General features: G+C 39.9%; 1 protein-coding gene across 2 annotated transcripts in view; it reads right to left on the bottom strand.

The window, feature by feature from the left end:
- The window catches only part of NRXN3 (neurexin 3), a 1,516,445-nt gene that overhangs the window by 117,646 nt on the left and 1,374,771 nt on the right, over nucleotides 1–24,028 (bottom strand). The gene's annotated exons all lie outside the window — the stretch shown is intronic.

Below are 24,028 nucleotides of genomic sequence, written 5' to 3'. Positions count from 1 at the left end.
TCTATGAAACTAGTAAAGTAACGAGACAACGACAGTGACAGTGGGCAGGTGGGGTGGACTTAGTAGCTGCTAAATAGGTAAAAAGAGATGTCAAGTTGACTCATGTAAACATCACACCAGTCCTAAAAGGCAGATTTTTAAAAGATTTTATTTATTTATTTATTTATTTATTTATTTATTTATTTATTTATTTATTTATTTATTTGAGAGAGAGAGAGAGAGAGCATGCTGGGGGAAGCAGAGGGAGAAGCAGGAACAGACTCCCTGCTGAGCAGGAAGCCTGATGCCGGGTTCAATCCGAGGACCCTGGGCCATGACCTAAGCGGAAGGCAGATGCTTAACTGACTGAGCCACCCAGGTGTCCCTCCTATAAGGTAGATATTAATACCCACTTTACAGATGGGTCTCAGCAAGGTTAAGTAACTTGTTCAGGGTCATACAATAAACCCACAGAGATGTCATAAAATCTTCGATGTCTGCCTCCAAAGATCAATTTCTTCTCACTGAATTGAGCATGATTTAGCTCTCTGGAATTCTTATTAATATGTTAAATCCCAGGGATTAAAAACGAGTAAGAATTTTTAAATCTTCCTGACAACAAGTTGCTCAGAATCTAGTAAACTATTAGAGACTCCATTGCTACCACACCCTATCTCTTGCCTTCATCCGAGCGGTTGGTCCTGGGATAGCTCTTTTATAATCTAATAATTCTTAGTCGGGAACAGAACCCAGAAATTGAGTTTAAAATTTTCCCTCCCTCAGATTTCATTCCATTACCTACGTAATCCCTTGTACTACTTGTGGCCAGCTACTTTCAACTATCTGTAGTCTGTAATGTCACTTCCTCTGGGTTGTCACTTAGCCAAACTCCAGATACTTAGCCCCTTTAATCTTTCTTCATAAGTCTTTCCTTCAATTACCTATTCAATTCTGTTGCTTCTGCCTGGCTTAACTCCAATTTGTCTACATCTTGAAAAATTCTATGGAAGCAAAAGATAGAGTGCTCTTATTAATAATTCTGCTTATGTATCATGTATTTTCACCATTTTCAAGCCCCTTTTTATTACTTGGGAATTTTTGCATGAAAATAACATTACATTTCTTGAGAAACCTGTCTACTCCAACTCTTCATTTCTCCAAGGAGACTCTCATACCACCCACCTTTTCTATCCCAAAGCATAATGATGTAGAAGGAGAAGGAATGGTAAGTATGATTAACATACTACGAGGCAGTAATGATCTGTTTCTGGAATTAGTTGGGTAGTGAGATTTTTTTTATTGTTGTTCTTTTAAGGCTGCTGGAGGATGTAGGAAGAATAAAAATAAAATTTATCTGCAAGATGTTTCCAAATGGAATGCATTTATGACATTCTTATAGGGCTTATTTGCAGCTCTTTAAAAATAATTGACTATCTAATTAGAGAGATAGATCACATCGGTATAGAACACATATACAGATAAATACTGTTTTTTATGGCTTCCACTATCACAGATATAGAAACATACAGAGTGAAACTCACTCAATATTTTAACTCTTAAGTTTTCTGTGTCTTATACATATTTTCCTAAATGGGGTTTCAAACATGATTGAAAAGCTCCTTACTTTTACCATTTATTTTAATATAATTCTGATTCACTAAAGACAGAAATGTCCCATGGTATGTACACACACACACACACTCACACACACACACAGGCTGAACAAAATTCTGAAGAACTGTTTCTCTCTGCTTGGTTGAAATACTCAGATAATATTGAGAAAAGTATAATGGGTTTAATCCTCTTTAGTAACTTATTTATGGCTTATTTATATCCGCTTGAAGTATCTCATTGGGAAAGAAGACTTGGAAATGGACAAGGACTCTGACTGATCAATCAATATGGACTCACGTAGCAGCACAGATGGGGTCTCCAGAGGCTCTGGTGTTAAACAGCAAGCCCAACCACTGCTTGTTTAGAATGTGGTGAAGGTCCTTAAACTCCCTACCCTGATCTACTTGTCTGAGAAGCATAAGAGGTGCCAATATAAAGTATGCACCGATGTTCATCACTATAAGTAAATCACTTCTAGAGGCACTGTTATGGATAAGAGCACCAAGCCTAGGCTAGCTGAGTGAGACAATGTGGCAGAGAAGGTGGGTAATTCACCACGGAGGCAGGACTTGAACTGAGTCTTGAGGAGTTACTACTTTTCCAGGCAAAGAGAGTGGGTAAAAGAGAGCAATAAGGATAGTAATAGCTAACATTTATTGATTGCTTACTATATACCAGGCACTAGCCTAAGTATTTGAAATATATGAACTCATTTTTCTCCTCAATAACCCTATGGAAATGTTGATACCTTTATTATGTTCATTTCATAAATGAATAAGCATGTTCTTGTACATGTTACATGTTCCCAAGTAGAAAAAACAACATTTCTAAAGTTCTAGTAGGGTATTACTAGAATGTTGGTGCATGGGAGAAATATTAGTAGATGAGAAAGGAAAAGAAGGCAGGGGTGGGAAATCTATAAAGCCTTATAAGTATGATTCTACCTGGAAGGTGAGGCTGGAATTCATGTAACTGTGAATTTCTCTGCAATAAACATCCTTACTTATTTAGAAAGGAAAATCAGTAAAAGTATAAAACTCAGGGAATTTGAGCATGAGAGAGAGAAACAGAGCGTCCTCATCTGAAGACAGGAGGTAGCTGATGGAAGGGGTTGGAGGCAGATTCACAGAAGGCTGCTTTTCATTATCTCAATTTTGCTTTTAAGATAGGAAAGCCCTGGATATATTTACAAGCTGAAGGAATGATATTAATGGCGCCACTGGAAAGTGTAGGCAATAAACGATGCCAAAAAGCCTGGAAAGAGGCCGGGTGGAAGGATGAAGAGCACAAGATTTTGAACAAGAGGATGAAGGGATTCTCCTCAAGTGAGCACTGATCTGGGTAAACTTAGAGCTAAAGGAATTCAAAGACACTCATGATTGATGAGTTTGATGAAAAAAAGTCACACTAGAAACCCAATGGTACAGATGTGAAGAAGAGAACTCAAGTGGGAGGTTGAAAGGATGGTGATCAAGTTAGAGATGAGGAGGTTGCTAATCAAGGAAAGGGAAGTCTTCTAAGGTGAGGCTGAAGGCATTGTTCCAGTTGGATAAACGGTAGAAACCATTTGAAATGATATAGAATGAGTATAATCAGAGGGAGAAGGGAGTTGAGGACAATAATGAGGGGCAATTTATAGATTAAGGGAACCTTGCTGAAGCAGGAAAGCAGCTGGATTAAGTATGAGAATTGAGATATTTAAAGGGTTTTAGTTTCAGAGTTTTAGAGGTAATGTAGGACAAGGCCATCGAGCTGGGTTATTGCAGAGAGGGGGGCTGGCTGTTGTCCTAGGTCAAGGCACTATCATCTCTTACCTGAACCGTTGCAGTAGTCACATAACAGGTATCCAGGACTTTGCTAACAATCTTTGCTAACATGGTGGCCAGAGTGATCTTCAAAGAGCATAAATCACATCATGCTGCTCCACTATTTAAGACATTTTAATAGTTTGTCGATGAACTTTAATAAAATCCTAACTCCTTTCCATGGTGCAATAGGCCCTGTATCATTAAGTCCCTGTCCAACCTCTCAGACCTTACCTCCTACCAGATCTCTGTCACTTATCTTCTTTCAAACTCCCCCAACGTGTTTCAACCAAGGGCCTTCACATAACCATTCCCTCTGTCATAAATGTTCTTCCAGAGTTTAGATGCCTGAATCTTCTGGTCATTCATGATTTCAACTTCATTGTTTCCTCTTCAGAGAGATTGTCCCTAAAGTAGCTACCCATCCACCACTAACCCTCTAGGACATCTCCCTGCTTTATTCTCTTGACAGCATTTGTCAGTGCATACTCTATTCTCTTCTTTATTTATAGGCAGTCTCTACTTCTGCACCCAAAATGTATATTCCATAAGAACTAGAATAAACAATTATAATTGTTGCAACCTCAAAGTTTAGAAGAGTGTTTGGCCCATGGCAGGAATCACCCTACACTTTCCACCCATGTTGGTTAAATGGGTGAGCTGAGAGGCTGGGCCCATGAAGGATGTCTACTCTTTGGGTTTCTGAGCTCTTCATTTTATAGGCAAAGGTTTAACCGTCTAAGAGGCTATATAATTCAAGTATAGGGATGATTAAGAAATTACATCAGTGAGCCCTGGTCAAAAAACGAAGCTAAGAAAAGAAAGGGCACTGCAGTAGCCTGGGCTCCTTAAACCTGGTGATGAGCTGTCACAGTCTTCTAGGAAGTCCATGGAGTATTATTTCCAAAAGCTGTATTATTGAGACATTTACAACTTAAAACACAAACATTTTGCACACTCAGAATTGAATTGCATTGCTTTCTTCTGATATGGTAAAGAGATATAAATTGCAAGGTAATAAAAACCTTGACCTTCCACCAAGCCTCTCTATGATCTTTTTTCCTAAAGCTCTGTGGGTAATCTTACTACAAATATAGTTTTAAACACAGAAGATATATTGAGATTTGAGTCTGGGAAGGAAGTTTGAAAGAATCAACATGCTGCTGAGGGACCAATACCATTTTTAACTTGGTTGGACCATGTAGCTTTTCTGTTAGTGATGATGGTGGGGACAGCTCCATCAAAAAAGGCAGAAAAATGGTCAGCATGGGAGTCAAAGCCATGATTGCTTTTGAGGACTCGGACCTAGAGCCTTTCTAAGGAAGCGACTGGATAGCTGATAGGTGCCCTTTCCCAGTTCAAATTCTTCTTCAAAATTGTAGTCCTGTTATCAAGAGAAGACTGCATTGATATCTACTAGTTGGTGAATCCTACCCAAAGGAAATATACCATCTCCTCGTACCAAGAAGAATCGTCTAAGAAAGTCTTGTCTTCTGAATGATCTAAGATAGCATTTAAATGCAACACAGGGAACTGAATGCTCCTTGCCATTTAAGAAGGAAGGAATCATCTGGGTAAAAACTTAAAGCAAGCTAAGTTCGGAAGCAAAGACTGTGAAAACTAGTATTCATCCAGGTTTGGGGAGAGGTGCCTGTTATTATTACTAATAATCAGAACAATAATAAATGAATTTAATCCTAAAGCCGGAGGTGTAATTGACAGTGTAGGCATGTAAGTCTTATAATTACCCCAGTCTCAGCTGTGCCTGGGCAGTGAGAGTGGGAAGAACTAGAAAAAAGAATTACAATTAAAAAGAAATTGACATATATGAATTGAATTGGGCACATTATCTCCAGCTTCTGGTTCAGAATTTGTATTATAAAATTAAATAGACTAATTAGACTGCAGGAAGACTTCCACTGAACTCCACAGTTTTTACCAGGCAAGAAGAAAAACCAAAGCAAGGAATGAGAAAATAGGGGGGAAAAAATCAGAAGTTTTAAAATTACTGATTTCTGATTAAGAGTGTTCTACTGAGGAAATGCGTGAAAAACAGGATGGCTGTAAAGTCCAGAAACCTAGATGCATATACATACTAAATGTTTTCCTGATATTACAATACATCATAGTTTGCATGACATTAGTGACGGGACATCCATGACAATTAGTGTCCGATCTATTCAATGTGAATAGTCACTCATTAGCAAACATAGTTCAATGTCCTGTGCAAAACTGTGATAAACACAGTATATTAACGTATTTCCAACAATCCTTACACATGTGTCTCTGAGGCTTTGCCCTAAATTATTTGTGCCTTTAGACTTTCATTTAGGAAACCTGTGCCTCTGGCATGCTACAGAGGCAGTAGTCAAGAGTATTCAGAACTGGGGAAAAAGCCTACTCCACATGGTCATGACACTCAGTCCAGCTTTGGAAACTTCCATTCAACCAGTCCCATACCACTCTGTCATAGCAATGGGATGGTGCTTCACCTTGTGGGAAATCTTTTGAGTGGCTTTCTGCTAGCCCTTCAAGTGTGGGCATTAACTGGGTCACTTAACATGGTCAAATCTGGTATATTTCCATACTTTAGAGCCAAATCACAGACCAAAGGCTGAGAAACATGATGCACTATGATCCCTATAGCAGGGCCTTAGCATAAGCTATTCCTTTTGCTTGGAATACTTTCCCCTGTCCTCCTCTTTGGCCTCCCCAAATTCTCATCCTAAATAGCAGAGGTCCTACACTGCATCCTCAAGAAAATCCTCCCAGGTCAGAACATAAGCTCAGGTCCCTTTCTGTTGTCTTGACATCCTGTCCTTCATCATACTTGTCATGAATGCAGTTAAATACTTATTTGTAAAATTGGTTTGTTTTATGCCTTCTTCCCATGATGTCACTCTATGAAGACAGGCAGCATACATCTGTCTTACTCACCCTTCCATCTCTATCTAGATTCTTCTATATAGTAGGCAGTCGCCATTGAATATTTGTGAAGTAATTAATCTTCCTTTTTCACTTCTCTTGAATTCAAATTAAATACTAGAAAGAAAGACTACAAAGACCCCCTTTGTAAATGTCACCTCCACCCTACAAGTGAAAACCAAAATAGAAGTTTGCCAGAATCTCTCCCGTCCTTTAAGGAAAAAATACTTCCACCCACCACCTAGATCTCTCTCGTCTCAGGGAGTTTTGAGGAAGGCTGGGAGATCTGGCGGAGGCTGTGTTCCACTGTCAAATCATTCCCTCAGCCTCATTACTTGAGCTCTTGAGGACACAACACGATTTAACAGCGCCAGACACGACAAAGCCAACTCTGATATTTTCTAACATAATCGCCTTTCATTGTACATTGCAAAGGAAAATGTCTCTTGAATTTAAAAAGGATGCTGAGATAGGAAAAATGTTTACAACAGAAGAAAGAGGAAAGCGTTCTTACAAAAATGCCTAACATGGTGTGGAGGAAAACAGAAAAATGCAGCCCACTGAAAATGAGGCTGGGGAGAGAGAGAGAAGCACATCTTAAATCCCCTCTTATCAGTGACATGATTGGCTTTGTTTCATGTGATTTATATTTCCCTCTAATTACTCTGCACATTGTTGATCACAACATAACAAAAATGAATTGTCTAGACATTTATCACAAATCCAATTGAAAAAAAAAAAGAATCTAAAAAAATAACAAATTAAATTAAATTAAATTAAAAAACCATGAATCTCCCTGTAGCTACTGGAGTCAAAAGAATATTTTGTAGGTGTTTTCTGTTTGGCTCTATAGTACTTTCATTATGGCTTTGGAAGTGAATTTTGCTATTTATCCTCCTCCTTCTTCAAATATTTTGATCTACTTCAGAGCTTCCAGCAATCTTTGTTTTCTGGTTGTAAATGTTTATAGAAATGATTCCCTATAGAAATAGCTTTGGGAGCATCCTCACCATCTACACTCAAACTTCCCCTGAAACCTTCTATTTATGATTTTCTCATTCTGGCCTTCAATCATCTCTCCTCCAATGAATGTAAACCTTTGGCTCATACTTCATATAATTACTTAATCAAATCCTATTTCTAGTAGATCATAGGACCACAACATTAATTCACTGATATAGATAGATAGATAGATAGATAGATAGATAGATAGATAGATTGATTTTTTTGCTGGATCCCTGTGCTCTTAGAAGGGTAGAAAATATGTGGGGGTAATTCTGTAACACCTATTAACAATCACATGTAAAGTGAAATTAATCAACATATTACAGTGATAATACTGACAGAAGCAGAAAGCCAAGAGATGGAACTCAATGGCATGGAAGCATGCTGACTGATGTTTCATTGCATACAAATTCCAAAGTGACAATTCTAATCCTTGCAGCTCTTCAAAAAATAGAAGCATCTGGCATGTAGCAGAAGACTGGGCTATGCTCATTTCTGGGTGCAAAATGTTCAAAACATTTATATATGTTATTTAATTCATATTCTCTCTGAGGTGGCTAGGGAATGAGTATTAGCGTGAAAGTAAAAAAAATACACAAAACTAGAGGCCCCTAAGGGAGCACAAAAAAGAATTCAAAGTTTTGTCTCAGCATATGGAAGGAGTTGGTAATATGATAATTCTTACCAGAACTTTGTACTGATAGTAAGTTTTATATAATCATCATAATAAATACAGAAATATATAAATATGTTTATATATCATATAAAATACTCATGGTTCCATTATACCATTTGTTATCCTTCAAACTCCATGCTTTTCTGAAATTATAGTTGGTCGTTGTGTGTGTGTGTTGTAAATGGTTAGTAACAGCTGAACAAATGATACCAAAATTAGGGTGCCAACACAGGGCAGCTAACGGGCGAGGTACAACAACGGTACAAGAGCCCAAGGGTTGGGGGAGCAGCACCATGTAGTTCCGGAGACCTCGGCTGTAAGTGCTAGCTTGAGGTCTGCTGATAACGAGCTGAGATTCAGGGAAAGAAAAACAACAACAACAACAATAACAGGTGCAGCCTAGGAATCAGACATCAAACTGTTATCTCAACAATGGCAACATGGAATGCCTGAAGACCCTGGACAATGCTTTCAAATGTATTAGTGAAGATGATTTCCAACCTACAAGTCCCTCCCAGGGAAACTATTAAGCAGGGGTGGGGATGGATAAGATGTCCTTCAGACAGACAAAATCTCAATGGTTGTACTTTTCACCCACCCTTTCTCAGGAGGCTACAGGAAGAGGCACACCTTCAGAATCAGCAAGCAAACTAAGAAAGACAAAACTTGGGATCTGACATAAAACTGAAGCTCAGGGATTTCCCAGAATGAGAAGCAAGGATGATCCGGGATGACAGCTGCCATATCAGGCTGGCTCAAGCTGTATCGGACTGGAGACAGACAGAAAAGTATCAGGGAGAATGCCAAGAAAAAAAGTATTAATGATAGACTACCTGTGTGCTATTTGTTTGTTTGGTGGTGGTGGTGAAGAATAATTGGCACACAATATCGTATTAGTTACCAGTGTACAACACAGTGATTTAACATTTATGTATATTACAAAATGGTCATCACAATTACGCAGCTACCATTTGTCACCATACAGAGTTATTACAATATTATTGACTATACTCCCTTTGCTACATTACATCCCTGTGTCTTACTTATTTTATTACTGGGAGATTGTGCCTCTTAATCTCCTTCACCTATGTTATCCACCTCCCACCCCTCCCCTCAGGCAATCACCAGTTTTTTCTCTGTATCTATGAGTTTGTTTCTGTTTTGTTATGTTTGTTTTGTCTTGTTTTTAGACTCCATATATAAGTAAAGTCATATAGTATTTGTCCTTCTCTGACTTATTTCACTGTGCATAATACCCTGTAGCTCCAGCCATGCTGTTGCAAATGTTAAGATTTTATTCTTTTTTATGGCTGAGTAATATTCCATTGGATGGATGGATGTATATATGTAAGTATATAAAGAAACTGTGGTGTGTGTATACACATACACACACACACACACACACACCATTTTATCTATTCATCTATCGATGGACACTTACGTTGCTCCTATATCTTGGGTACTCTAAGTAACACGGTGATGAACCTAAGAGTACATTCATCTTTCAAACTAGTGTTTTTGTTTTCTTGGGATAAATACCTAAAAGCGGAATTACTGGACCACTTTTTTTTAATACTATACCCAAAACTAAACTCAATGAATTAAAGACTAAGACCTGAAACCATAAAAGTCCTAGAAGAAAACAGGCAGAAAGCCCTTCGACACGGGTTGTAGTGACAGCTTGGATCTGCTCCTCAGGCAAGGATGATAAAAGCAAAAACAAACAAATGGGACTATAACACACCAAAAGGCTTTTGCACAGCAAAGGAAAACAGCAACAAAATGAAAAGGCAACCTACTGAATGCGAGAAGATATTTGCAGATGATATATCCAAGAAGGGCTTAACATCTAAAATATATAAAGAACTCATAACATTCAATATAAAACAATCAAATAAACAATCTCATTGAAAAATGGGCAGAGGATCCAAGAAGATATTTTTCAAAAGAAGACCTACAGGTGGCCAACAGGCACATGAAAAGATGCTCAGCATCTAATGATCAGGGAAATGCAAATCAAAACCGCAATGAGGTATCACTTCACACCTGTCAGAATGGCTAGAATTAACAAGAAAAGAAATAATGTGTGTTGGAGAGGATGTGGGGAAAAGGGAACTCTCCTGCACTGTTGGCAGGAGTGTAAATTAGCGAGCCACTCTGGAAAACAGTATGGAGGTACCTCAAAAAATTAAAAAGAGAACCATCATACGAGCCAGCAATTCCACTGCTGGGTGTTCATCTGAAGAAAACGAAAACACTACCCGTGTGTTTATGTTGAGAGAATTTTCATAGCTGTGTTGGCTATAGCACTGATAGGTGGATAAAAAAAAATAAGCTAACGAGAAAATGAGGGTATTTATGAATAAAGAGTTGCAGGAGAAAGGAAATATCAGGAGTGGACATTTATTCCATTTTTTCTCCCACTGCTTGAACCCTCAGTTCCTAGAATAGTGCCTGGCACATTCTAAGCACCCAGGGAATATTTGTGGAATAAATGAGTGCATGTATGATTTTACATTTTTCCTCAATAAACAAAAGTCATAAAAATGTAAACTCAGAACCCTGATTCAATCAAAATGTGACAGAATTTTATGGGGAAATTGAAGGTGAGGAAGTGCGTGTGAGCTGGAAAACGGAGAGGGTGAGAAAATGCAATCCTTTTCTTCCAGAGTCAGAAGATATTAGTTAATATTTAACTGAAAAAGTCAAGAAATTTAAGCATATTATTAGAAATATGTAGATAAATGTCTGAAAAAGCATCTAAGAGGGTTGCCAGTGTAGAGTAGGACTACAGGCACAGGGAGATGGGGAAGAGACTTCTGTACGTTCTCTTGTTGTCTGCTTCTTTTCTTTTCTTTTCTTTTTTTGTTTGTTTTTAAAGTAGATGCATTAGATAAAAATTAAATTAAACCATCAAATTAATACATGCTTATTGTTTAAATTTAAAAAGATGGGCAAGCAACTTGCCCCTGGATATACAGCTTTTAATGATGAAATGAGAACTTGAAACCAAGTTGGTGCATCTCTAAAGCTCAATCAGTCGTGTGGGCTGAACAGCTGGACAATCTCTGAGATGCTCCCAATATCAACATTCCACGAAACTACAACCTCAAGCCAATACACAAAATACTTGCAATAAACATCGTACACCTAGTCCTTGAGATGAAAATTTGTTTCAAATGCAATCGTTTTATGGTAATGTGGTTTTACTACTGCCAACTTGTTAGCCAAAAAAGAGACGTTGTTTAAATTTGACACTTGACTTTTCTGAGCGGAAATTAAAGACCTTATTCTGAGAGCCGACCCGTAGAAATACAGGTGGCTGCTGCCTCTTGCCGCTGTAACTATAATAGCAGATGAGCGAGCTACAGTTTCGGTAGAAAACAGACTTAAAAAATGAGCTCAGATTCAGAAAATACTTAAAAGCCCTACCAGAACATCAAGGCGGAAATAGATTCATTCTTTGTTTCCCCAAAGCCTGGACTCTTCCCATGCCCAATGTTTGTGTAATAGACTAAATGCCCCATGAGGAAAGACAGTCTTTGTCTGTTTTGTGTTTCTACAACCTGAGTGCCTAGAATAGGACCTAGCCCACAGTAGGCACTTAATTTACTCAAGCACTTGTTAACTGAATACAAAATCCAACTAAAATTGAAGTTACGTGTGGCACCGCAGCTATAAATTCCACTTCTGCATAAACTCAAGTCCGGAAATACAGCATTTTCTAAATCAGATTATAGTACTTTCTGTCTAGGTTAATGAATTTGCCACTTTATCAGTAGACACATGTGTTGTGATAATGCTTTTACTATGGTCCCATCTTCCCAACAAAGACCATTGTTGTGTAGTCCTCCTAAAAAACGGAGCCAGAAATTACCTAGCAATCACCCTTTCTTTGAATGAGAAACAGGAGAGAATCTGACACTGTGGCTTACACAATACCTACACGGAGAGCATTATTTTTTTTTTAAATAATCCTTTCAAAAACTTGAAATCAGCCAGGATATGGAGGCAATTATATTATGAGAGTTACAGAGCAATGAAATTATTCTGTCCAGTCTTTTTGCATAAGTGGTCAGGAATAACATTTGCATACGTCATATCATATTGATTCTTGTAGACAGAGACTCAATAAAGACAAAAGAACACATGCAAAAATGAATGCCAGCGGGGGGAATACAGAAGACACAGATGGAGGCATCTATGATGTTTGGCTTTAAAATAACACAACAAAAATAAAATAAACAAACAAAACCAGAAATAAATGGTAACAACAACAAAACCCCATCCAGGTCAGTTCTCTTTAGCATAAAGTGTCTATTTCTACCTTGCCCTTGCTCATTTCTCCCCCATGAAATCGGTTTTCAAATGTCATCCGCTCCCCCTTGCCAAGCAGAATAGATAGGGCAGTAAGGAGCTAATAATGATAATAATAATAATAATAATGAGAAATGGCCTCAGAGATATATTTCATGTTTCTTTCTTTCTCCTTGTCTTTCTTCGGAGGAATAGCTTCCCAGCCAGTGGGGCATTAATCATCAGAACAGCAGCTCTGAGATAAAGGCTGGGTGAAATTTCATTGTGCATTATAGTGCGAGTTGTGGGTGCATGAATGTGTCTCTCTCAGTATCTGGAAGGAGAAAGTGGAGAGGCAGAGGAGAAAAATCTGTCATTTTATATATTTATACTGCTCAAGATGGTCAGGACTGGTTCCCCATTGTTACTGCGGATTAAAATCATTCACGTCCTTCTGCTTTCATCAGAGGTCACCTCTCAGAAAGGGGGATAAATATTATGACAAGTTAAATTCTACCTATTTTTTTCTTCCATCTGCCTCGGGGGCATGTAGCAGAGTAAGGGACAGGAGGAGGGGACAGTGGACCCAGGCCTGTCTGATGGCATACAGTGTTCTTTGTTAATCCTCAACTGCGTATCCATTCTCTCCCTTACGGAATGGTTTGGGTTAGCAGTTCCTGTTTTGGAAGATCCCTGAATGAAGTTTGGGGACACTGTTTGGGAGAGGGCGCTAAACAGACGTTACAACTGCTTAGCAGGAAACTGGAAGTATCTACGAGACCCCTGCTCCACAAAATAAGGTCCACGTACTACAACAGGACGTCAGCTGGGAGCTAGCTAGAAATGCAGCATCTTACGCCCCGCCCCAGAACGGAATCCGAATCCGTGCTTTAAGGTCACCCAGGGGATCTGTGTACACCTAACAATTTACGAAGCACTATTCTAGCTAACACATGCAAACCCATGAGCACCCTCCCTTTCTTTCTTCACACATACACATGCACACACACAAACCCAGATGGGATGAGAGAGAGAAGAGGCTGCATTATATACACAAGTCAATCAAATTTCTATCAAGCCACTCTCTCAGTGACTGCTAGCCACCACAGATACGGTGTGCGTTTACCTCCCCAGCCATCTCATCCCTGCATGATGAGAAAACCAAGGAGAACCTCACATTCTCCATTTAGCTAACAGAACTAGCTCTCTAGACAACCCAAGGCCTTAATTAGAAGGTTTCAAAAGGCAGGGCTGTCATAACAGCTTCAGTGTGTTTCTAATTTTTACAATCATTCAAACATGCACCAGAAAGGTATGAAAGCACATCCCACCCCTCCTACTGCCTTGTCAAAGACAGAATGGAAATATCCGTCTTGAAGCCTGGCTAGCAATGATTGCTACTTGAAGTCACTTCCTTGCCATATATAAATAGAAATAAAGGGTTGTGTTTTAAGAAAAAAAAAATTGAACCAATTCTTGAACCTCAGTTTAAACTGGAATCATTGATTCTTTTTGACAACTCAAGAGACATTAAGTAGTTTATCTTCTACACGGGGTGGGCATTGTGGAACCCCTTCTGAACTTTCTCGGCAAAGAGGGCAGATATGAAAAGCATCATTGTTTGTTTTGTAATTTTAATTATATCAAAGATATTGTATTAATTTCTCTCAATCTTAGCCATCCCATCCATGAAATGAGTAGAATGTTGTTACAGCGATGTTATTACAGAGTATTTCTGCTTGTTCTTCTCCTCTCCTCAACTTTCCTCGTCTTTCCTCTAGTTGATTTATTCACCCATCAGCTGTCACTGTACGTGCAAGGTACCATAGTAGACACTGTTGAAAACATTGGAAAAGAATGTGACTCTATCCTTACACTTGTTAGACAAGGAAAGAGTGGCGACCTAAGGGCGTTAATTGCCATGTCTTAGGCCAAATGGTTAATTAGTAACAGAAGAAAAAATAAAATGTAGATGCTAAGGAGACCTGGATTAGAAAACATCAACAACCTTTTATTAGGTCACGCCAGTTTAAGCCCTTGACTTTCTTATCTTAACCCACCCATGATGTTGCTGTTATAATCTCCGTATTTCAAATGATGAAACTAAGTTCTGTAAAGCAACGCAGTTGAAATCCCACAGCTGATAAATGAAGGTCTGTCTAGAGTCTTGGTTTTACTCACTCTTTATCCATGAAGGAAGTCTCCTAACGCCAGCTTCAATGCACTCTTTCCTTCCTACCAGTGTGGTTCCCTGTGGCAGTCTTTGTCTGCCTTGAACATGAATAATATTGACCCCTTTCTCTGCCTCTTCCCTCTACAGATAAGCATTCATTCATTTCATACATTTTCCTTTTCTTCAACAAACGTTGCTGAGCCCGTCTTGGTGGCAGACACCATGCCAGGCCCTCACTGTCGAGTGAGGAACTGCATAGGGATTGTCCTTGCTATCAGAGTAGCGGCTTCTCATAGTATCTTCCATCAATGTTCTTTCAAAAGATTATGAAGACAGGTAACTATGGAGCCAGCTGAAGCATAGGGTCATGCCCGGGAATAAATGGGTTCCTAGAACATACTCAGTCATGAGACAAAAACAAAAGAGGTAACAAAGTAGATAGACGATTCCCACAAACCTATCCACACGCAGATAACCAGGTAAATGAGCCTCAAGTTAATTTTCTATCCATACCAATGAATAGAAGCAGTGGGTCATTAAAAATCATCTTTATCTGCCTAAATTTAAAGATAAGGAGAATTAAGAATTAAGTAATTTGGAAAAGGAATAAGAAGAAATTGGAGAGGGAAAGTGGGTGATATTACATTTCCAAAAGTATCCTGAAAACTCTAAGTGCTACAAGCAGCCCTTGTTATTATGATGACAGACAAACCCTAAGGAAAGAGAATTTAAGACCAGAAGTGAACAAGGACAATTTTGCCCACCAGACACAAGGCGTGGTCTGTGGGACTCTTTATTCTTCTTCTTTTTTTTGGATGGGGGGAGGGGCAGAGAGAGAGGGAGGGAGAGAATCTTAAGTAGGTTCCACATCCAGCGAGGAGCTTGACAAGTGGCTCGATCTCACAACCCTGAGATCATGACCTGAGCTGAAAACAAGAGTTGGATGCTTAACTGACTGCGCCACCCAGGTGCCCCTGGGACTCTATTCGTAAGGCAAAAAAGGGCAGCAAAACCACTGTTAATGACCATAGCCGCTGGTGAGGCTCATCAGGGAGTGGCCTGTGGTGGACAAGGTGCTTGGCAGTAAGATCCGGCTTGTAAGCATTAAGAGGTGTGTGTACCCCTGAGAAGGTGCCGGTAGATTTGCATGTCTTGACCAATACTGACTGAGGGTTTACTCTGTGCTACGGAGCTCCGATGGTGCCTGAGATAAAGATCTTGCCATCCGGGAACTTACATACCACTAAGTAGAGGCAACACAGTTAAATATGGGATATAATGTAAGGTAGAGATAGCTGTTACAGCAGACAACAAGGTGGGGGGTAGAGGATGGTCAAGGAGGGCTTCTCTATAAGGTGCCACATGGGCAGAAACTTGAATGATGTAAGCGAGTGGGTTTTGCAAATGGCTGGGAAGAGCTGCTTCAGGCAGGGAAAATGGCCAGTGAAAAGACAGATGGGCTTGGTATGTTGAAGCAGGGCTGGCACCGATGAGGCACTCAGCTAAGGTGTCATATTTAAGGGAGTGCCCCCAAAATCATTTATTCAAGACACATAATATTTTATTACAATATTTTGGAGTCATTATCAAGCAAAAATATTCCACGATAAGCAAAATAACATTTTAAATACAGACAGGATCCAATTTTGCAACTGTACAACCCTTACTCACCTCTCCTTTATCTGGGACCTATGTTCAAGGAAGATCAAGAAGACCTGTGTACCTGGAGGAGTGTGGCAGAAAGTATAGCCAGACAGAGAGCAAGGAGGAGATCTACACATCACACAATAAGGATTTTGGTTTCAGGCTTGGCCAGGTAGTAGGTCGGGTGGTTGGTAAAACCATCTGGAGTATTAGAAACATTTGGGGACCTCCACAGTGAGCAGTCAAGAGCTGAACCCCACTTCTCTCCCAGCTGTTCAGATGGCTCAAAGTAAGTTCCAGCACATTATCAGTGGTTCTGGTGGACACTCCATCCTATGAATATTACAATCTAATTACAGGGGCATCTCTACAACTTGTAGCAATTTGCAGACTGCATCTTCATTTGCAGATGAGGACCTTCTCAGAGGACCCTTTAAGGGACTAATCTCAGCTTTGGGAGGTGCTGATCCCATTCACCGAAATTAAAGTCTTAAACAGGGACCAAAAGAAATGGCACTATATTGTCTTCTCTGGCCTATTGGTACTGCCAACCTAGAGATCTTTAAGAGGTAGGTAAACCCATCAAGCTCTCCCTCCCTCTCTTCTTCTCCATGAAAACGATGTAATTCCGGACAGAAATGTCACTGAAGTCTTATCAGCTAACAAGACAATTAGAGTCCAATTTCCTTCCCCCCCAAATTATTCTCTGAGAGGGGAAAAGAAAGTACCTGCATGAGGGTAAGGAGGAGATAGAAGATATTTCTTGGCTGGCAGCTAAAGTCTAATTAGACTGACAAATCTTCAGTGCCTTACCCAGTTATGAGGTTTGGCAGGAAAGGCACCAGCCCTGGAGCTGCACATTATGTAAGGCTGTTAATCAATATTAGTTGAGCCCTGATCCTAAAAATAAACTTTCCCTAGAGGCTCTGTTGTCTAGTGGTAAAAGTGAGGGCTTAGAAACTGTGTGGACTCCTCATCTCACTTCTGTCAGGCTGGTGGCAGCAAGGAAAATGTGGAGCGGCCCAGAGGGGATAATTCCTTGAGTAAGTACAACGATTCTTGATACAACATGATCAACTTCCTGTTAAAGCATGGTTTTGGGGATGAGGAAGATAAATTTATCTTGTATCCCAATCCCAGACAGCTGGATTATTCAAAGAACCTTGAGAACATTTGGCACTCTAGACGGTCCCAAAAAAGCCATTGGTAACAACACGCTGTGAATGTGTGGGTTATGTGTTTTGTTGAACCATACGAAATTCCTGATATTTGACCATTTCAATCTATGAAAATGGCAATTTCATACACTTGACCCCAATAGAACCCTTTGTATGTAATAACCATTCAGCAAAGCCAAATCCCACTTCAGAAAATGAAAGAATTTTCCCACAGAAATCTCTTCTAATTGATGAGTTCAGGGCTCTGGTTCAATCTGGGACCCTCAGAGGAAATCCTGGGTGATCATGGGGTTGTGTGGGTGTAGACAAAATGGTTCTTCCTGTGCTTGGAAAAATTAAAAAGGGAAACTTTGTTTAAAATGGAACAGGGAGGTCATTCCCTGCCACTCTTTGTCAACTGAAGAGCCAACAGGAAGAGAGGGACCTTGCAAGTCGATACTACTATAGCTACTACTTTACTCTCCCAGCAGGAGGAAGAAAGGCTTTCTTCTCCTGTCCCTCCTCCGCCCCCCACAACAGCCCAGTCAATGACAGACTGCCAAACTCAGCCAATGAAAAGCCACTACACTTTGAATGCTCAGTTTACTTCAACACACTTAAACTGCTTATAACAATTTCCTCTTTTCCTCTCTAAAAGAGCTGTCCTCTCCTTTGTTCTCCAGACTTGCCTATGACTTTGCGGTAATTTCGTATTCCCCAATTAACCCATGTTTACTGGTAAAATAACGGAGTTTTATTTTTAAGGTTAACATGCCTACCCAATCACACAGGAAGTCTAAGCTTTATGAGGATCTGTGAGTTCTGAGAGAGCCTCTTGCTGTGAAGCCGTTTCCTAGTGTCTAGGATTTAGTGAAAACTTGCAGGGTAGGTCATGGCCTAGGTTCTTTTTATGCATGCCTGTATTTATTACTCACAACCATGAAAAGTACTTAATTTTACAAAGAATGAAACCAAGGCTCAGAGAGGCTAACTGACTTGCCCAGAGATACACAGCTAAGTAACTGGAAGTGACTGGAGTCCAGCCCAGGAATTCTGACTTGAGAGTGCACCCTCTTCCCTCCCACATACCGGAACTCTACATGGATTATGTTGTATGAAATCATATATTTAATCACAAGTGTGCTCTTTGTTTTGTTTTGTAATAATCAATGTCAAGGCTGAAGTGTGTTTTTTACTAGTTCTAGTCTAAAACTGAAAGCAGACCAGGAGGAATTTCCACATAGATACAGTTACAAAGCCTGAAAAAGTGGCCTGCTTCTGGGATTTTTGGAAGCCGTTCACATTCAACTGCCAAATTTATGAGTTTGAGGTAAGAGTGAAATCTCACAAAACTCTTAAGTCTTTCATTTCTACTGTTTATCAGGATAGTTCCAATCCAGCTGAGCATTGTGATTTTCTGGTAACCGGCAGCTCTGACCAATGTCAAGGTCAAGGTGACTTCACCAATGCCTAGCACAGAAAAAGTGGGTCATGATCAGTATCCTGCTAATAGCTTATAAAGGATTCCAAATGGCAATTTGCACAGAACACACTGAGTTCTTTCTCTACTGATAACAACTCGGTCTGGAGACTTAAGGTAAGAGAATACACATTATTTTTGGAACTATTTTCCTCTTGGCCCACTCCTGCCTCACAGGAACATTTTGATCCTGGTGACTGCAAGTTACCAAAGACTTTTTTTTTTTTTAAGATTTTATTTATTTATTCGACAGAGATAGAGACAGTCAGCGAGAGAGGGAACACAAGCAGGGGGAGTGGGAGAGGAAGAAGCAGGCTCATAGCAGAGGAGCCTGATGTGGGGCTCGATCCCACAACGCCGGGATCACGCCCTGAGCTGAAGGCAGACGCTTAACCGCTGTGCCACCCAGGCGCCCCACAAAAGACTTTTATTTCTCACTTTTGTCTTCTCTCCTGAATGGGGATCAAAGAACTTGAACATAGACTGAGTTGGACTTTTCCGTCATGATAGTAATCCCAACACTGAGGGCAGTTGTAATAGAAATGCCTGCTTAATTGCTGGGCTAATCCCTGGTAGTGAGACACACAGGGAATCCAATGCATTTCTCCTTTCTGGGTCCTCTCCCATTTGGGGGAGTTTGGGGCCAAGACTCTCAGAATCTGGATCTCTTGCTTCTCACAGATCTCCCCTATGCATTCTTTGTTCTAGTTGGACTTGGCTATCTCTTTCAGGAATTATCATCCCTGACTTTGACATTGTTTCTGACATTTAGCCAACCTGAGATTTGTTTCTCTTCCCCATCTATCCAGTTATACTCATTCCACAAGGTCCAGTTCCATTCCCAGCTCATTCATGAGATCCAGCCAAGCCATCCCGTACAATTCCCTCATCCTCCCCACATCACCACCGTTTGTACGTCACTACCTCATATTGGTTGCTAATGTCAAGCTCCACGATTGCAAGGATCCTGGATTCTTTTTCTCTGTAACCTTAAAAACATGTGCATAGATATATTTCATAACAGAACATATTCTCTGAGGCCCATAGAACTCCAGGTTGGTTTAAAATGGAAGAAAAAAATAAAGACGGGAAGTGAGCTATCAGAGAAATCCATTCCTGAGAACTTAGAAACTTTTCATTTGCCGGGACTGATTCCAGCCTCCAAATTCTACCCTGACCCTCCTTCAAATCCCTATCCCCCCCAAGCCTCCCGGGCCCCACTCTGAACTACAGATACTACTGTCAGTAAAAGCAGCCCCATTTTCTGAGGTAGACTCTTGCTTGAGAGGGTATTGACTTGCATACCAAATGTTGGGGATAGAATAAAATAATAAGGTTAAAGCAGATTTAATCTTACTCTTCAAGATGTACCTGTTTTAAGCATTTTACACATATTAACTCAGTTAATCATACGGCAGTCCCACGGTATAAGCACTACCCTAGTAGTACCCTTCCCTCCAATTTTACAAAGTGGTAGACTTACATTAGTTACAAATTCTTGCTATCTTCCCGTCAAGAAGGGAGGTTTATGTTTCCTTTACAAAACTTTGAAACCTGGAAACACTTTCTCTAGGAGCCCTGAACCTCCATGAACTAGAAACTACATGAAAAGGGACATGGACCCAGTGGAGTCCAGTGTTTCTAGTTAACCCACCAAGACAGAAGGTGTGTGACTGAAGCCAGACTCTGCAGACCAGAACAGCCACTGAGGGACCCCAGTCAACTCCCTGTGGGACAGAAGAATTGCCTTGCTGAGCCCTGCCCAAATTTCTGAGCCACAGAATCGTGAGATCCAATGACACAGTTGTTATTTTAAGCCACTTAGTTATGGGAAAATTTGTTTCATATCAATAGTTAACTAGAACACATGTGACTTGCTCAGAGTGACTTAGCTAATGTGAAGAAGATCTAGGTTTTAAACCCAGGCAGCCCAACTCCAGTACATGCATTTAATCACTGCTCTAGCCTTACCACTGAAGAAAAACTAAAATTGTCCAAAATACACTGATCATTCTGGAGGGAAAACTGTCTGTAAGCCATGCCACTTCTGGTTGTTAAATGATGATAAGGTATGTTATAAAGCTATTTTGTTTCCCAATTTATTCCATAAATATTTATTCAGCACCTATCTTTACTTGATACTACCACTTACCCACCTGCTTTCTCAATGTACTCATCTGTCTTCTCAATGCACCCACCTGCCTTCTCAATCTTAACTTTTTTTTTTAATATTCAGGGAAGGACCTAGACACACTCTTCTCCTTTTATTTTTTAAGAATTTATTTATTTATTTATTTATTTATTTATTTATTTATTTATTTATTTATTTATTTTAGAGAGAGAGAGAGTGTGCATGATTGTGGGGAGGGGCAGAGGGAGAGGAGGGAGGGGAAGGAGACTCCCTCCTAAGAGGGGAACCCGATGCAGGGCTCAATCTCAGGACCCTGAGACCATGACATGAGCTGAAACCAAGAGTCGATGCTTAAATGACTGAGCCACCCAGGCTCCCTTAGACACACTCTTGTTAATATAGGGTAAAGACCTGATGCTTGGGCACCATAGCTGTGAGTAATTCCACCCAGTCCCTGTGATCCACAGCAGTTCTATAACAAACTGGAGTATCAGAGAGATCGACGTAGTGATTACTTCCAGGAGGCTAGAGCATTGGAGGGCCACGCCAACTCAAAAACTGTTAGTTTATATTCACACACAGGTAAAAGCAGCACTGAAAGCACTTTGCAGTTTTCCTTTGATCTGAAATCAACATGAACCAAAGTCAATCAGAAATGAACTACTCAAATGTTTTCTTAGCTTATGCTTCAAGAAGGAAGCAGTAGGTTATTGTATAACCAGATGGTTTTACACCAGGTTTTTATGCTTATTTTATTTCTCCTGGAAGACTCTAATTTTAGGACAACCCTGTTCTATCAAGGCTATCAAAGCAAAGGAAGACAGAACACAGTATCATCTGGAAAAGGCTGTAAGATTTCACACATGATTGGCCTGGTAAACATGAAATCCAGCCTTCCCCACTTCTTTTTTCTCCCACAGATCAAATTTTTATGAGCCCACTTCACCTGAGAAAATTAGCTGGATCACACAGGACATATTAGAACTTCTGAGACTGAACTTCCTCACCCAAAGTCTTCAAAGTCTGGGAATTGTCCTAAATCTTGGGTCCCCAGTCCTAACACAGGCTTGATGTAACCTATACTTCAGATCAGAAAAGGATTGGAGACAAGGCAGGCTACTGAGTTTTTATGGAGCCCAGGGCAAGTTCTTGGTTTTAATTTTTTTTTTTTTGTAGTTTCAAGTTTTTACTTAGGTTCCAGTTAGTTAACATACAGTATAATATTAGTTTCAGGAGAATTTAGTGATTCATCACTTACATATAACATCCAGTACTCATCACAATACATGGGGCAAAGTTCTTATGGCTAGTTGGTATGAACAAAAAAGCTCAACATCCTTGGCATAAAGTTATTTCCTCTAGCTAATCTTTACAAAAAATATAGAGCTTTTTGATCCCTCATCCCAGTCTAATCCAATTCTGCTTGTCTGTTGTCTTTTCTCTAATGGTTTGCATTTACACACCCTTAAGACCAAGAATGTCAACAGATTTAGAACTCCTCTTGATAGCCATGGTGGAAGCAAAAGGAAAGCTATGTAGATGAAATCCAATTATCACAAAGGAAAAGAAACTCTAACAGGAGGCTGCTAGAGAGGGCACGCTCCAGCTGTCCACATCTTCCAAAATGACAACAGATTCTATGATGGTCAGAGTCATAATCACTTGTAAGACTTTTGTGCCTTGTACCCTGCTCTTCTCTGGAAGTTCTGGCTTTCTTAGTTTTTGCTAAGACTCACACAGTGTTCTCCTATTTGTATGTTTGCTGCAGGAGGAAAAGCCAAAAACCGGTAATTGCCATGGCTTAGTCCCTGAATCCCTATGTAACATTAAATCCTCCCGAAGTCAGTAAAAATTTGGCCTTGAAAAAGACTGCAGGACCAGCCACTCCTATGAAGAAAAAGCCATTTGTTCCTCTGCTTCCTACAGAGTTAGCGGAATGTATTACGACAGAAACAGAACAAGTCTGCCAGGACCTGGGCAGACAGAACTATCCTTTCACCAACCATAAACAGATCTGCTCTTGAGCTAGAGAGAGTCATAATAGAAATATATATTGCCTTTTATCTTCTTTTCAGTGAGTAGAGTGAAGTGCCAGGAGTTATTGCTTTAATATCAGTAGAGAAGAAGCTTTTTCTTTTTTGAGCGTGCACGTAGGTATACATGTTAGGGCACACACAACTATATGACTGTTATGCTAACCCGGTTCTTAGTAGCCTTTCTAAAACACATAAAATTGGCCTGATAACATCATCAGTGCATACAGCCTCGAATTGTTCCCGTGGAATCATGTAAGGAGCTGCCTGGGTATTTCAGCTCAAAGGAAAGGGGAAAGGAAGACAACACTTTTACCTCTACTTAACTCACATAAACTTAATTCAGAAGAATGAGAACACATAGGGGGCTTAATTGATTATTGACTTTACGTTTACAATGCCCACTGAAATCAATGGGAGGGTGATGTCAAAGACTCAATTGAGCCCCTGGATAATGTCTTAAAACTAAGAAACAGAAAGGACAAGTACTGATCTACCGAACCTTCCATAAACACTAACTAGGCTCAGGGTAATTTCCCCACAAGCAATTGGAATGTCTTATTTTATGCCACAGCATTTAAGGCTAATAACTCGATTAACCTCCTATCCCCTACTAACTAGATTTATGAAATGCCAAGGGAGTCAGCAAAGCACTAAGCTTTAGCTTGGGTATAATTACTTTTAAGTGAAAAAACAAAACCATTACCACAAAACTAAGGACTTCCTACATAGCTGAACTCAGACCTTCACAATTTCTAATGTAATATAGGATCTTGGTCAAATATAAAAGAAACAAAATGGATGAAAAACAACAAGCGATTGATCAACACTTAAAAACAAAACAAAGACTGCATTTTATAAGCATTAGTTGAACCTCTAGCTTCAATTGCCCTTTATTTAATGCTACCCATTGGCCTCAAAACTGAACAATTCATGTTTCAGCAAAGCCCCTGAGACGATGTGAATAGAACTGAACTAAGATATAGTCTCTCCTATGATAACAAATTTTCCTTTCCCCTTCTCCCTTTTAACTATTGAAAAGAAAAGAAAGGAAAGGAGGAGTATTTCATAATGAAAGTGTTAGCCAGTGCTCATTTTGAATAACAGCTT

This window comes from Ursus americanus, chromosome 26 (assembly GCF_024610735.1).
Source record: "Ursus americanus isolate L20-20 chromosome 26, mUrsAme1.1.p, whole genome shotgun sequence".
NCBI lineage: Eukaryota > Metazoa > Chordata > Mammalia > Carnivora > Ursidae > Ursus > Ursus americanus.
This window is presented reverse-complemented; position numbering and strand designations above follow the sequence as displayed.